Genomic DNA, 15,587 nt, shown 5'->3' on the forward strand with positions numbered 1-15,587 from the left:
CTTCTAGGCCAAGGAGAAATGGGTGGAGAATGACAGCAAATTTGTATGAGGGGATTCTGCGGGGGGGGGGGTTAATTTATAGGGGGTTATCGGCTATCATATAGATTAAAGTACATATAATGATTGGAGTGTCATTTTTACCATATCTTACCATATCTACTGAAGATGTATTAAATACTAACGGTTTTACTCCATCTTTGCTACCTCTCCCAGTTTGTTTGGACACTGCTGCCAAACAGGCTCGTATAACTCTGACCAGCTGTCCTGAATATTGTTGAAGTGTCCTTAGTACCTATTATGCATATAACTGCAGCTGTACGTTGACAGGGGTCTGGCTTTTGGTCTACATGCAAAGTGGGCAGATAAAATTGAAGATGCTATTGAAGTGAAATCATAGCCTCCATGTCTACTTGTGTGCCCCCTAAGTGATATTGTATATTATATCATTTAGATGGCAGGTGTCACGCTACCGGCAGGGAGATCCGCTGGGTCCCCCGGCCGGCAACAGCAACCGCCGCGAGGTAGGGGGAGACCCCCCGCTTCGGTCCGGCAGCCGCAGCTGCCGCGAAGAAGAGGGAGACCCCCCGCTTCTGAACGGCAGCAGCAGCCGCCGCGAGGTAGGGGAAGACCCCCTGCTTCCGCACGGCAGCCTCAGTCCCCGCGCAGAAGGGGGAGACCCCCCGCTTCTGCACAGCAGACGCAACCGCCGCGGAGAAGGGGGAGACCCCCCGCTTCTGCACAGCGGAGGCAGCCGCTGCAGATTGAGGGGGAACTTACCTCATCCACGTCGCGTTCCCAGCAGCTTCAGCCAGAGCACAGGTCCAGCTCTGGTGTCCGGACGCGTTCTTCTTCACGCCACCTAGTGGCGCCCGCGGAGACTACATCTAATTATATAGGAAGATTACGCAATCGCCAACCACAAGATGGCTGCGCAGGAAGTGACGTAACGGCACTTTGAAATTTTGGCGGGAAATCTCCAATTAGTGCCTAAACTTCCTGTGCCTACTTAAGAGACTTCAGTACACTGAGACCTTGCCTTCTGATGGTCGTCTATGCCCTGTGCTAGCACCCAGATAGCGGTTTCCTGCTTGATTCCTGTATTTGACCTCGGCTTGTTTGACTATCCTGATCTCTGGTATCCTGACCTCGGCTTGCTCCTCGTTTATCCTGCTCTCCGGTATCCTGACCTCGGCTTGCTCCTCGTTTATCCTGCTCTCCGGTATCCTGACCTCGGCTCTCTGGACCATCCCTGCGGTCCTACCTGACTACGGAGTCTCCTCTGTACGCTGTGTCGTGACAGCAGGTTAATATGTTAAGTACATAAAATGGTACTTTTTACAGCAAAAAATAAAACAAACACAGAGGAAGTGACCTCAAGAGAAAATGCCACTGATGACAATCACTTGACTTGTTTATTACTGGAGTGCCCAGCAGAGCAACTGTTGAGATACATCTTCCTAATGTGAAGAGGAGCTCTTACTAATCTTTTGGAGTTCACAGAAATGGCTGGCAAAGGCTGATTTCATCAACAGAACAGTGATTGCGAGCCTCGCGACTGTGCTAAAAACAAATGCCTCCAAGTAAATTGCCGTGGGGAATGAGATACTTGGAGCTATGTTTTCACTTAAATAGATTGTCTTTTAAGCAGCTGCCTCATAAAAAGCTGCTGCTTTATGCGAGCCTTTAATCAAAATGTCACCAAAGCCTAGGCAGAACAGTGGTGTGCTTCCTTACCAGCACAGACAATGCCTTATTTATGAAATCTCACAACACTGACTCCAGCCACCATTAACTTTCAGTAAGGAAAGATAAACGAGGGAATGACAAAAATCCTATGTCAGAAGTCAGAGCTCTTATATTTGTGTGATGTCTTGATCTGCTTGTACATCCCTCTTGGGAACTCTTGGGCAATTAAATTCACCCATTGCACATCGAGCCCTCCCTGTACACACTGAATTTATAGAAGAATGGGTAATTCCTGTTAATGACTACTACATCTGTTCAATTAAACTGGTTTATATTGCTGCTTAATTAGGAACGTGTCAAGATACGAAAGAGACACAAAGGCGGAGGATGCCCCTTTTATAAAAATCACTGGCTGTTGCTGAACATGTTGTCTTTTTAAGGGATATTGAGTATGCTGACAGGCATTGGGGACTAGTGACCCTAAACCGTTCCACTTGCCTGGAGAATAATGAAATTCTCTTGACAGAAAAAAATATTTTAGCTTCTGATGTAAATAAAGGCTCGTTCTTGCATGCAATACGTTTTAGTTATTCAACTGCCCTTGGCTTTACCTCCCTATATGATCTACGAGGTTTCTATCTCTGTGCAAAACTGTGTTACGCAAAATGAACAGGTTTTGATGAATGACTGCCAATGTTTAAGATCTATGCACACTTATTCTTTTGACTGTGAGAACATTTTGCTTTTCTCTAGATAAAGCATTACTTAAACTAGGTGCGAGTACCCACCAAAAAGCCCTTATTCAAGTGATTTTGATATGCAATGTGTTGCTTTAGGTTTACAAACCTTTAGCAGTGTTTATTGCATGAGAATACTTATTAATTAGGAAATAGTGTGTTCATGGCCCTTTTTTTCCAAATTATTGCTTTAATCATGCCCTTCTTTCAGCAAAACACATGGTGTTTTATTCAGAGAACACTTGATCCCTTTACCTGCTCTGGCTGGGAAGCAACCCCCGTGTCTACTGCGCACACACGCATAAGTGTTGGGAAGAGATTTACTAAATATTCTTTTGTTACATATTTTTATATTTTATTAAAAAACGTTTTTTTCACACACTTATGAAAAAGAACAACTTGGTTTTCATTTATACCGTACTTTTGGCTTTATAAGTATTTTCCCTTACGGGGATTTTCCTAAATGATAATTAAAGGGTTTATGTCATACGTTTTAGATAATACGGGATTGGCATGACCAGAGCAGTTGTTATTTGTCACATTGTTATTATATACAATGTATTTCCTAATTCTAAAGGGCCAGCATTCTTTTGCAGCTGTTTTGTCACATTTTGGTGTTAACAAGTATTGTTTAAAAATATACCAGCGCATCTCTCTACTCTCTATGACATGAGGTTCTATGTATATTTTATTTGAGAATTCTGTAAAAATTAAGCTTTGTTTTAAAAAATAAAAATATATAAACTGTCTCAAAAACTACAAAAAATATATAATAGTAAAGATTTTCTCTAGTACTAAGTATCAGACAATGTTGTTAATCGTAATATTTTAGTGTGGTGGCAGAGAATTGTTTTTATGAGTATTTTCACCATGGCAGCATTGTAGCAATGATTGTGAACATGATATTTTTCAGTTCCAACATACTAACATCTGTTTTCTGCCAAAGTTCAGAGCAGTGTGGTTATTAATTAATGTGCCATCTGTCTGGCCCCACTGCTCGTTGTTTTGCATTGTCACTAACATCTGCAATACTTTCTCTTATTTTCCGTTCTTAGATTCTTATCCCCTTTGTCAATGTTGATAAAAAAAAGAATGTGTATATACTCCAACGTTCAAAAGTTTGGGGTCACATAGAAATTTCCTTGTTTTCGACTGAAATATTGTTTCATTTATAAAATAAAAGGCACTTCCTCTACAGTGAATTATTTTCCTTATTTCCAGAATTGTAGCCATTTAGTAGTTTCATTATTGAACATTATAATAATCTAAACCAATATATTATATATATTATAAACCAATAATATGTTGTTCATCTGTTTCAGGCAGATTAGTTCTAAAACAGGCAATCAGAGTTCCAGTTTAATAGGAGATGCATAGAAAATGCACCTTACACGGGCACCATTAAAATCCTAGCTGTTCTATCTTAAAGGAACCTTTTGTTTTTAACCTGGCACATTCTACACAGTGAAACACAATGTTTTGTGGTGTTCTAAGGAACACTGGGGGTTATATACAATATATAAATATTAACCCCTTAAGGACCGGGCTCGTTTTTTCTTTTTGTACCCTGTGGGACCGAGGCTGTTTTAATACTTTTGTGGTGCTTGTGTTCAGCTGTAATTTTCTCCTCACCCATTTAGTGTACCCACACATGTTATATATTGTTTTTTTCAGGACAAGATGGGCTTTCTTCAGATACCATTATTTTGAGCGTATCATCTTATTTACTATAAAAAAAATAAAAAAAAACATGGTGAAAAATTGAAAAAAAATATTTTATGACTTTTAGTTGAAAAATCTTTTACTCACCTAAAAAAGCAAGTAAAAAAACTAGCTAAATAGATTCTACTACTTGTCCTGAGTTTAGAAACACCCAATGTTTTTATGTTTTTTTGCTGTTTTTTGTAAGTTATAGGGCAATAAGTACAAGCAGCGTTTTATGATTTCCAAACCTTTTTTAACAAATCTGGTCAGTCTGCCTCTATCTCCTCTTTGATCGCCTCCTAAACGCTTTTAAAACGGGCGTCCGCCGCCATACAATGTATGGCGGCTGTTGACGCCCCGGGGAGGAGCCAGACATGGCCCCCGATGCCGATCTCGGCCTTGCTGAAAGCCTCGACATCGAGGCATTACAGTAACGGCGTTTAAGCGAAGAAAGTGATCGTTGATCACTTTCTAAGCTTATTTAATTTTTTGACGGTTCAGGACCGTCAAAGGTCATTAAGTGACCGTTTTTCCGTGACGGTCCTGAACCGGCAAAGGTCGTTAAGGGGTTAAAAGTGCACAGTCAGTGCAGTGCGTAACATTGTGCTTAGAACGATTTGTATAAAATGAACTACCGGGCTTTATATAGAGAGTTGGTATAATATGTAGAGCAGACAATCCTGCCATTTAGGATGTGGCATGTTAATTGTGTCAGTCTTTTTTGAGTGCAAACAAAACCCAAACATTTATAGAAAATATGTGCCATGTTATGTGTGGTGATTTTGTCCGTTTTAATTTCCAGACAAGAAACAGATAAGAAATGTGTTTCAAAGTACTCTATAAATTGCCGCGGTCACAAAATACCAACACTTTTCAATAATGTTGCCGTTGTGACACTGTTATACATAATAACCTCGAAAGGGGGTTATGTAGAAAGAATCGTTATTCAAGTTGAAAAATGTAGTCCTAGCAGACACGGTTTTGGAGAAAGAGCAGTGTTTTCTGACGTATGCCAACTAGCATTTGCAGGGGTTAAAGGGGAGATCACTGATGCCCCCCAATACTATAGAGGACTGTCGGCACAGACTCCATAGTTTATTTCCACCCAGTGCTGCACATCCTAAAAAGGTTGGAGCGCTGGAATATGATGTCATATCCAGGAGCTCAGCAGTAAGAATGATGGCATTGCCCTGTGTTAGGCCTAGGGCAGTGCTCAAGGTAATACAACACTGGGAAAGCTTTTAAATATTGTAATGCTGATTAAATGTATGTTTCAACAGACTATTTACATGTCAGAATCTTGCGTCCAATGCTTTTTAAAGCCTCTTCATAGCCAGAATGTTGGCCACGGGCATTGCAAATGGTGAACAATTGTATGCACGACAGCAATTAAAATGGCTTTTTAATTAGTCACAGCTAGGCTGAATAATGGATACACATATGTTTAATTGGAAGCGCATACAATTAACAGTTTATTTTAACTTGGTTTTCAAATGTGCGATTTCTTATTAAATAGCTAATTTTCCTAATGTAAATTTACTGCATAGACTGCCGTAAGAATTGGTCAGCGTTTTTCTTACTTTTTAAACAAATTGGCATTATTACTATTGCTGTGGATTCATTATGGGCTGACCTCTAAGGTTAAATTAAACAATTACACATTGCTTAGCTCATAATGAAAACCACAGAGGATTCTGGGAAAATATTTAATTTTGATAAACGACCTTATTGGCAGAGACCTAGATGTATAAATCTGTGGCGCTTAACTACATTTTGGTGGTTTATTTGTTGAAAAGGTATTTTATCATTTCAGAATCAGAAAGCTATTCATAGCTACGTATGTAAAATTGTAACACAGTAATAAAGGAATTATGCATTTTGTTTGGAACTTTTAGCCTTTGGTGATAACGTTTTCTAGGTCAACGCAAAAAAACTAATTGTAGAACCACAATGGATCTAAATGTCATGAAGGTCTAAATGCTTAAAATGCTACTTTTACTGGGACAACAAAGAAAAAACATCTAATCATCTATGAAGAATGTAATCTTCTAAGGGACCAATAAGGTCTGTAACTTGAGTCATAGAAAAGTGTGATAAAATGATTTAAGTCACGAAGAGTCTGTGATCTGGTTATTATTTTATAGACCTTAAATAATAATGTTCAAGACAATGCTTTTAGATGCATGGCATTCTAACTGTATTTTGGTAGTTGGTAGACATACTTTGGTGTATCATTGGTTCCATTGTCTGTGGTATAGAAAAGTAATAAATTACCTGCATACCTGGTAAACAGCTTGTATATTTAAACTATAAAGATTACCACCATACTTCCCTACCTAATTCACATCAATAGCCTTCAAAATAATTTGCGTCTTTAAAGGTACAGTCTATTCTCCCAGACATCCTCACCAATAGCAAATGTATATTAAAGTACTTAATAGGTACTTTTAATATGTATTAGTTATCTGTTCAAACATTTTAATTTAAATATCCTAGCCTTTATTCTAGCAAAAGTCTAATATTCATATGAGAGGAAAAAAGCTTTTATAATGTGCTGATAAATATGATTTTGTTTTAAAGGCCATTCTAAAGTATTCACCCACCAATGTTGGTCTTAAAACTAGTTTGCGGTAATTTAGGCTATGCTCTGAATGAAATAGAATAAATCAAAGTGTTTATGAGAAGGTGTCTTTAAAATTGTGGTAAAGCTTGTGCTGGGTGTAAGCTAGTGAACATGTTATTATTACAAGGCTGTTATGCATGCCTCAAGTATCCATTGATCTTGATGGTAATAATTTTCTTGTAACTAAATTAGAATTGATGCACATTTAGGCTCACTAGAGTCATTAAAGATACTTGCATTTCAAGTCAGGAGTTGTGCGCGCACACAAACTGCCGTACCTGTGAATATATCTCTTGTCAAAGAGGAAGTAATACCTAATATTTCCCTCTGTTTATAGTCACAGAGAAGCACCTGTTTAAACATAACATAAAGACTTGTGTAATAGTTTTAAATGGCATGATGGTTATATTTAGCTAAAGCCTTAATTACAGCCCCGTTCCCATAATTGGCAGCTTGCATGATAATCTTCAATTCACTATATTATCGGGGAGAAAAGTATAATCTTCTATCAACCCTTAACATTGTGACACATTTCACTGGAAACATATTGTTTTATGTTTAATAGGTATGCAGAATAAGTGGGTAAGGAGCCTCGTTTCTTAATATAAAAATCTCCCATACGATTATCCTACCCTATTAAAAGGCAACAGCATCACAGACTCTCATGGATTTAGGTTTTTGCAGTTATTGATGTCTTGCCCTTGTCATTGTCACCATGTATTCTCCCATCTACTGCTTTGTGGTACTCATGGATACACGTCATGAGGATTTAGACTTTTAAAATGATAAGCTGCCAAACAGGATCAGGGTCTATACAATTGCACCTCGCTGTTTTACTTAAATCCACCTATTCAGTGACTCTGATGTTGGGTGTGCTCTATTACTGAATTACCTGAATTTTGTGCCGGTATTCTTCTCCACCTCTGCCAACCCTGGGGCTAAACTTTGGAGAAACTTTACTTGTTGCTGATGAATAAATTAAAAGGTCTATAGGTCATACAACCGGGTCATTGATACCACATGAACCATGCTGGGATTGTGTCAAACCACACCACAGATTTGGCTTGATGATCAATGCAAAATCCAGTCTGGTCTTTGCCAGTGGATACAGAACAATGATCCAAAGACAGAAGTGAATGAGGTATGGTTTAGCCTGCTGAGTTCTGGCTCCAATGCCTCCCATGTTGAACAGCTAAACCAAGAAATATATTAGTCTTGCCAAAGCCAGCTCACCCATAACTAGCATTAGCCTCAGTACCTACAGTATGTTGCCATATAGTGTTTTTTTATTGTTTTTACCTCAGAAAGCCTGTCCATCCATGAAAACTGGTATAAATGGTATAGAAATATAGAGATATAACATTATATTTTATTCAAGCAATTCCATTGAGCCCTGGTCCCTGCCATGACCGCATGCAATTTTGAAATGTTGAAGGAATTGGTGATGAAGACTTTATTTAAACAAAACAACCATGTCTAATCTCCCAATTTTTTACTGGATTTATTTTCTTTTTGTTTGGCAAACAATGTATTTTACTCATATTTCAAGTGTGTCGTATATTTCTAATATAAAGACATGCTGGTAGGATGTTCTCAATGACTCAAATTAATTAAGGATATCATTTTGGTCTTCTCAAATTATTCCACATAACATTTATTATAATCTTCAACAACAATTATGTTTGGTTACTAATTAAACAAAGACTAATATTTAGTTCAAGTAGCAACCTTTTCATCCATTAGTATTGAACAAGTAAATTATAGAATGGCAGTGTTGATTCAGCAGAACTATTCCACCCCCCACTAGAAAATGGCTTCTGTGGCACAAAATTACACACTTCATTCAAGTGGAAAACATGAAATAAATCTGAATTGACACATAAGAGATCAAATAATTGTCAAAATATTCATAAGCATTAATGGTGCTTTTTTCCATTGTTAATATAGTTGTGTAAGTACAAAAAATAAAAATAAAAAAAATGCCAAGATACCATGTTGCAAAGAAATTTATTAACAAAGAATGGGTTTTGCTTGGCTTCCTGTTTTGGTTGATGGTTTAATTAGCTGAGCAGTGTACAGTCTGATACTGATTTAATCCCTGACAGATTTTGCAATAATAAAATATGTCATTGGGGCGTCCACAAAAGCAGTACCAGATTACCCAGTTCTAGGTGATGAGCCCTCACAGGGTTGTTTTGATGGTACTAGAGGGGTAGGAGAAAAAATGATCTTGCCAAACCAATTTAACATGACGCACCTGCCAAGGACACTTGTTGAAAATATATGTTTCAGAGTTACATTGTATAGATGCACTTTATATATGCTCCCTGTTAAAAAAGGGCAAGGAAACAATCAGAACTATCTGTACCTTAAGAGAGAGGGAATTTTTCATGTAGAGGACTTTGAACAACTCTAGTTCAAGGCCCAGGTCAAAGCAGTGTGACTTTCATGCATTCTTTTTTTCAGTAGTTTTTCAGTTTATCCTCCTCATTTTCAAGTAATTATAATTACCCAGATTGCTTACGACAGCTTCAGACTACCCACCAAATTCAGTGGATGAACCCCGTTTGGACAATCTTGTCTGGCTGTTAATTGTTTATCTTCTCACCCTTTGTGAATAATGTTACTTTCTTTTAGGGGAAAAAACAATGAAACTGTAAGTTAGTTAAACCTGCCTCAAGGGGCTTGATTACTTTTAAAGTCGGACTGCAAGTCGGAAGAGCATAGTAACCGTAGTTCCCAGGATTTTACTGCTGGCCACCAATCTTTTGCGCACTCTTACATTGATCTTATCTCACAATGATATGGATGCAAATCGTTCTGGCTCTGAAATTCCACAAAGATTTATCTAGTCCTGGTATACAAGTAAAAAAGGTGGTTTTAACTTGAATAAATTATATATCTGTATATGGTCACATATAGTATACCAGAGCCAAGAAATGTTAAACCTGCTTTTGTCCAGACTACACATGTATGCGTATCTCCTATAACTACTAGTTTGTTTTGTTTGATCAATGATTAATTTATTATTGTTCTTCTTGTATACATTTTGTATGTGCTAAAGCATGAACATTTGTGTACATTGTAAACCCTAGAGCTACTGTCTGCCATTTCAGTATTCATTTATATGTGTCGGCTCTTCGTATGTATACACACCCCCAAAAAAACATGTTTTGGAAGGATGACCTAGAAAACATCCAGAATGTATTAAGCCATATTTTTTATCTTCATTCTGTCACGCACAGCGTATGGTAGAACCTGTAATCAGGTAGAGCAGCGTGTGCGAGTCCAATAGACAGAAAACCAGAGTCCAGTATAGAATAGCCAATGAGCAAGCCGAGGTCAGGAAGCCAGAAGTCAGGATCGTAGCAGGGTAAGCCGAGGTCAGGAAGCCAGAAGTCAGGATAAACGTGAGGAAGGCCAGAGTCAAACGCCAGGAGTCAGTATCAGGAACAAGCCGGGTCGGTAACGGGAAATCAACAGGAACGCGTACTGAGCAGACACTATACGAGATAGGTACAACCATCAGAAGGCAAGGCTGGAGTGTTTCTGAGGCTCTTAAATAAGCAGAGGAAGTCCAGGCAACAATTACTGAATTCCCGCCAAAAAATTCAAAGTGCCGTTACGTCACTTCCGGTTCGCGGCCATCTTGGGATTGGCAGAACGTAAAAATCTAAAAGGAGCCGTAGTACCGGCTGGCGCCACTAGGTGGCGGACCGCGTGCACGCAGCAGGACCGGACCTGGCTCCAACACAGGACGACCGACGCGTGGATCCGCGAGGTCTTCCCCTCCCTCGCGGCGGCTGAGGCTGTCTCGGAGAGGCGGGAGGTCTCCCTCTTCTCCGCGGCGGTTGCGGCTCCCGCGGCAAGGCGGGAAGTCTCCCCCTCTTCCGCGGCGGCTGCCGTGTAGAGGCGGGAGGTCTCCCTCTTCTCCGTGGCGGTTGCAGCTGCTGCGGTACGGTGGGGGGTCTCCCTCTTCTCCGTGGCGGCTGCGGTTGCCGCGGCACGGTGGGAGGTCTCCCCCTTCTTCTCGGCGGCTGCCGGGCCAGGTATGTGACACATTCAAGACATTTATTTATATCTGTGTTACTTTCCACGGCAGACTTTTTATTGTTATAGATGTCACCTTGACTTTTCTGTGTTGGCCATTGACTTATCCAATTTTATTATTAGTCTGAATATAAACAGGAGGTGCTAGATAGAAATGACATGCATTCCTGTAAACATGTCTAGATCTTGAGTAATCTCAAGATGAACCCATCCACTACGTAGCTGTTTTGCCACGGAATTCCCATCCTGTTTGAAAGCACTTCAAAGCTGATTTATAATTCTGGTATTTTTTACAGGTTTGCCTTTTTGTAATCTTCCCATTATTCTGTCCACGCATGTTTTGTATCTTACATTGCATTTCCTAGGCCTAAAACAGAAGTAGATATGGATGCGTAGTATGAAGCTGTTTCAGAGTATACTCCTATATTTTTAAGGATGAGGAGCTGCCGGAAGAAACATGTAAAGTGTCAATCTGTTGTGAACGATCTCACCTAATGGCTACAGTAGCAGATAACCTTCTGCCTGGAAACTCTGATAGTAACTAATACTGACAACATGAAACAGTGACTAGACTTTGTACACTGAAATAAAACACAGTATAGTGACTAACACATTGAAGGTTTTTTTTACTGCTTTAAAAAAAGCCTCTCCTCTGGAACAAGGGATTTAAATGATGAGGACCTCTGTCTATTTTCAGTATAGAAGTTGGAAGTGATTAAGAGCTTGTTGTTTCGTAAAAAGACAAAGAAGTAACAGTGTGTGTCTGCTGGACAGCATCAACCTTTGTCTGACCTAATGTTAATACCTTGAGGTTTATTTCGAGTTGATAGAAAATAGTGGATTGGAGCAACACTAAAATATGTCTGGCTAGAACATTGAATAGACTAAAGACAGGGGGAAAGTCGTATACACTTTAATACAGAAGGGTTGAATTGCTTCAAAATATTGTTTAGCTTGGCCCTCCATGATGCATTGTTAAGGTTGCCTCTTTTCTGTAGTTACAGGAGAAAAGTATAGTTAAAATGATACCATTTAGAGTTTAATTGCAAGCTCTCGAGACCAAGTTGTTAGTTCCCTTCCTGAGGCACAAACCCTTTTATCATAGTTTAGTAAATGAATCCATATGATACCAATCCTGTATTGATTTACATGTGATGTTTTTTCTAAAGCGTCCACGTGCAATAACGGAACAATAAAAATTAACATAATTACTAGGCAGTCGTCACAGAAAGATATAGTGCTTCATAGAGGAATACATATTTATGGTACATGCTCTATTTTACGTAACCTCTCGCTGAAAATTAATGTCAAATGTGGGTCTCTTCTCCTGTAATTCAGAAAGGAAAGGAATGCATTTTCCACAGGCAGAAGTTTACCGATGCCTCTAGCTCATGTTTACCGAATGTTAAAACACATCTCCGTACTACCCAGAAGTACTGTTTTCTAACTATTTATAGCTTAGCAGCGCCAGATCTGTGAAATGAAATCGGTGGAGGTTGCACAAATTAGAAAAAAAACTAACATTCGTGCTATAGTGACAGTAGCGGTGTCTTGGATGCAAAAAAATATTTTCTAATGACTATACAAGACTTCAAGTCTTCTCTAGCTAATTACTGGTTTAGAGGATTTTTACTATTCTTGTAAACTGTCATGCCAAGAATATTGGATGTGTTTTCTGATTTGGTCCCCTTTGTTTGTATGCAGTATCTTTTCTATGCTTCATATTGTCAAATATTTTGTTCTTGAGTGCCATCTAGTAGTGATGGCGAACACAGTGCATGATTGCATCTCTTGCCCAATTAGTTTCTCTCCTGACACTGAAAGTATGACGAACACTTTTTTTTTGTTTTAACATTATTTTACAGTGCCAATCCATTGTCTGTTTTTAGGAGATCATTTTTATAATTAATGACTACCATTGAAATTAAATAGATTTTGAACTTAAAGTGCCACTTCAGGTGATGAGCACAGACTATAAAAATTGTGCTAGCAAAATTGTTACCAAATGAATGTTTAAAATAACTTCAAAATGCCCAATTTCAGAAGAGGCAGTCTCTCTAAATTAAATTACCAGTTATTTATGGGCAAGTACAAACCTTACTTGTGTGCTGTTAATTATTGTCACAATCCAGGGTTCGTTACCTGTGGCATGACTACCCCAAAGTGTGTGCCCAAGCTCAATGACAGAGAACACCTTCCTAGGAGACTTGGAAGTGCATACACGATTGCGGTGACATAGCACCTGTGATTCTGCATCCTCCAGATCCGCCCCGAATACATGACATCCAGTATGCTTGGCGCCATTGTTTTCAAATTCTGGTACCTTTTGTAATAGAGATACTGTACTCCTAGCATTGAATCTTAAACTTTTGAATTAATAGCTTATTTCTTTGGAGTTTGTTGGCTTGCCAGTAGCCTTGTCCTTTGTCATTTGGATTTCTTCTTTTGTACTTTTGTACTTGGATACTGCTCACTATGGTTCCTGAGAATCATCTACATGCAGGAGCCTCACTTCACTCCACTTAAGATCCATATTGTGTTGTAATAAAATGTATGTAGTGAGAAATATATTTGTGCCATATGTAACCTTATGTCTTTAGGTAGTCTTGGATGAAAATATAAACATCACATGATGAACAGTATTGACTGAAGTAGCTATTCATAAATATGATGTTATTAATAATCAAAAGTCTTAAAGGGACACTACAGTGTCACATGCAACCACACAAACCAATAATGCATTTTATATGCATTCTTCAATCAGTTTAAAAAAAAAAATAAAACTAAAAAAAAAAAAGCTACCGCGCACATGCAGCAGGTGATTTGTTTGGCCAAACACATCTTCTGCAAGCTTGGGGACTGTCTGCAGATAATGGCTGAAGTGTTCTTTTAATGCCACTTCTACAAAATATTGGAAGAATCAGCTGCCAGAAAGTAGAATTCAATTCTTTGGTCCCTACTAATTCAACTTTGACAAGACAAGAGCTCTTGACAACAAAATTATATTATATTAACCCATTGATGACAACATAATAAGGCATCCGTAAAACTCTTTTTTGAGTTCACACATGGTATTTCAGATGCACTGGAGATACGGCTGTCTGATAGTGTAGTCTCTTAGTCAGCATAGTTTATACACTGACAGCCTTTGAAAGCCCGAACAAAAGTTTGGGCAAGCCCTTCCATTAGTGTTGGAGATGACACCAAAGGAATCATCAGGTAGTGTAGTAGAGACCCTGGAGGGTCTGAATAGACTCTGCTGCTGAGGTCTCTGATGGCCCTTTCTGCCACTGATAATACATACTATGATCAAGAAAGTAGAGATGAAGCGCCCTGCTTCTTGATTGCTGTTTGATCAGCATGTCGATAGATAAGTGTGAGAAGGCAGAGGGAGAAACCGTTTCAAATAAGATTTTTTTTTAATAAACAAAAAACGTGTATATGGGTATTGTTTGAAAAGAAAGCCCTCCTTATCTTGATTTTCAAAAATGTAAAAATTGTGTCGCTACTCTGAATAAAAATAAAAAAAAGTCTTTAGACTGTTGACCATGCAAGTTTAAATATATTTGAACTGGAATGTTGTTATAGGGAGAAAAAAATCCTTTTGCATTACACACATAGCTATAATCACATTCGAAGTGGTACTTTGTTCTCTAGCATGCTTCATAACAAAATTTTAACTTTTTTATGGAATTGCCTTTTAAAATGCGCTTAGAAGAAACTTTCCTAGTGTCAGCATCTGAAAACTTCCATTAAATGCCTGTGTCGGATCCATTTAACATCAAGCTTATTTCAATACCACACTGTAACCACAAATTAAATAAAAATGCTAACGGGTCATGTCTGAATGTTCTGCTTTGCTTAGAAAGCTTAACATGCACACTAAACTTTGCTTTAAACACTGTTTTTATCTAAACGAACCAACATGATAATAAAAGAGTCAGTTTACAAATGGGTTTCACCAACATCTTGTGTGTTTTAAATGTCGTCTAACCTAGGGGGGACCCCCATACTTGCCAGAATCAGTGACCCAGAATTATAATGCTTAAAACACCATATGGATCCTTGGAACTTCATTCATTGCACCCTTAGGATCTCTATATCTGCAGTTATTGCTGGCCTTTGTGCTTTTTGTTAAATCTCTACAGAGCTATATCTTGCACTTCCATATGTCTTATATGGGCAGATTTGTGATATTCTAAGGTGTTATCTTCAAGAAATGCCCCATATCCACTACTTTTGACTTGGTACCCATTATTACCAGATGTGGTTCTTGATCCAGATTTCTGACAAATTATTGTTACAAATACTGTTTTGTGCAGAATAAAAGGCACCAGTCTACTCTAGGGTGCCCCCCTATCTGGCCCTGCCCAGAAATATCAAATAGTTGTTATTAGAATTATACAAAATCTCAAAATAGTAAACCAATTTTATATAATTTTCCCCTGAAAATCAGCATTGCGTAGTGTTTACTGTGATAAATTAAACAAGGTCATGTGGTTATTTTTGTAATGGTGATAAATCGTCGTTTCTTGTTGCATAATTTATACAAATTAGTAGAATAGAGAAAAGGCTCCATCAGAGTTTTTTCACTGTCAGCATAAGTCAGCAAAGCTATTACTTTAAAAGTACATTTAATTATAATCAAATAGTAACATACATAATACAATAATAATTTGAGCAGAAAAAAGACACAAGTATCTACTAACATACTTCATACCAGTGCATAATATCTAGTTTCGGGGTTTCAGGGTATCAACCCTATGCTGTTATCTTCAGGATGAATA

The 15,587-nt window shown here is 38.4% G+C and overlaps 1 protein-coding gene across 6 annotated transcripts in view; it reads left to right on the plus strand.

Annotated features, from left to right (window-relative positions):
• The window catches only part of LOC149298836 (voltage-dependent calcium channel subunit alpha-2/delta-1-like), a 248,142-nt gene that overhangs the window by 26,092 nt on the left and 206,463 nt on the right, over nt 1–15,587 (plus strand). The window lies entirely within an intron of this gene.

This window comes from Sceloporus occidentalis, unplaced genomic scaffold, assembly GCF_023333645.1.
Source record: "Sceloporus occidentalis isolate IW3139 unplaced genomic scaffold, rSceOcc1.0.p SCAF_31, whole genome shotgun sequence".
NCBI classification, from domain to species: Eukaryota; Metazoa; Chordata; class Lepidosauria; order Squamata; family Phrynosomatidae; genus Sceloporus; species Sceloporus occidentalis.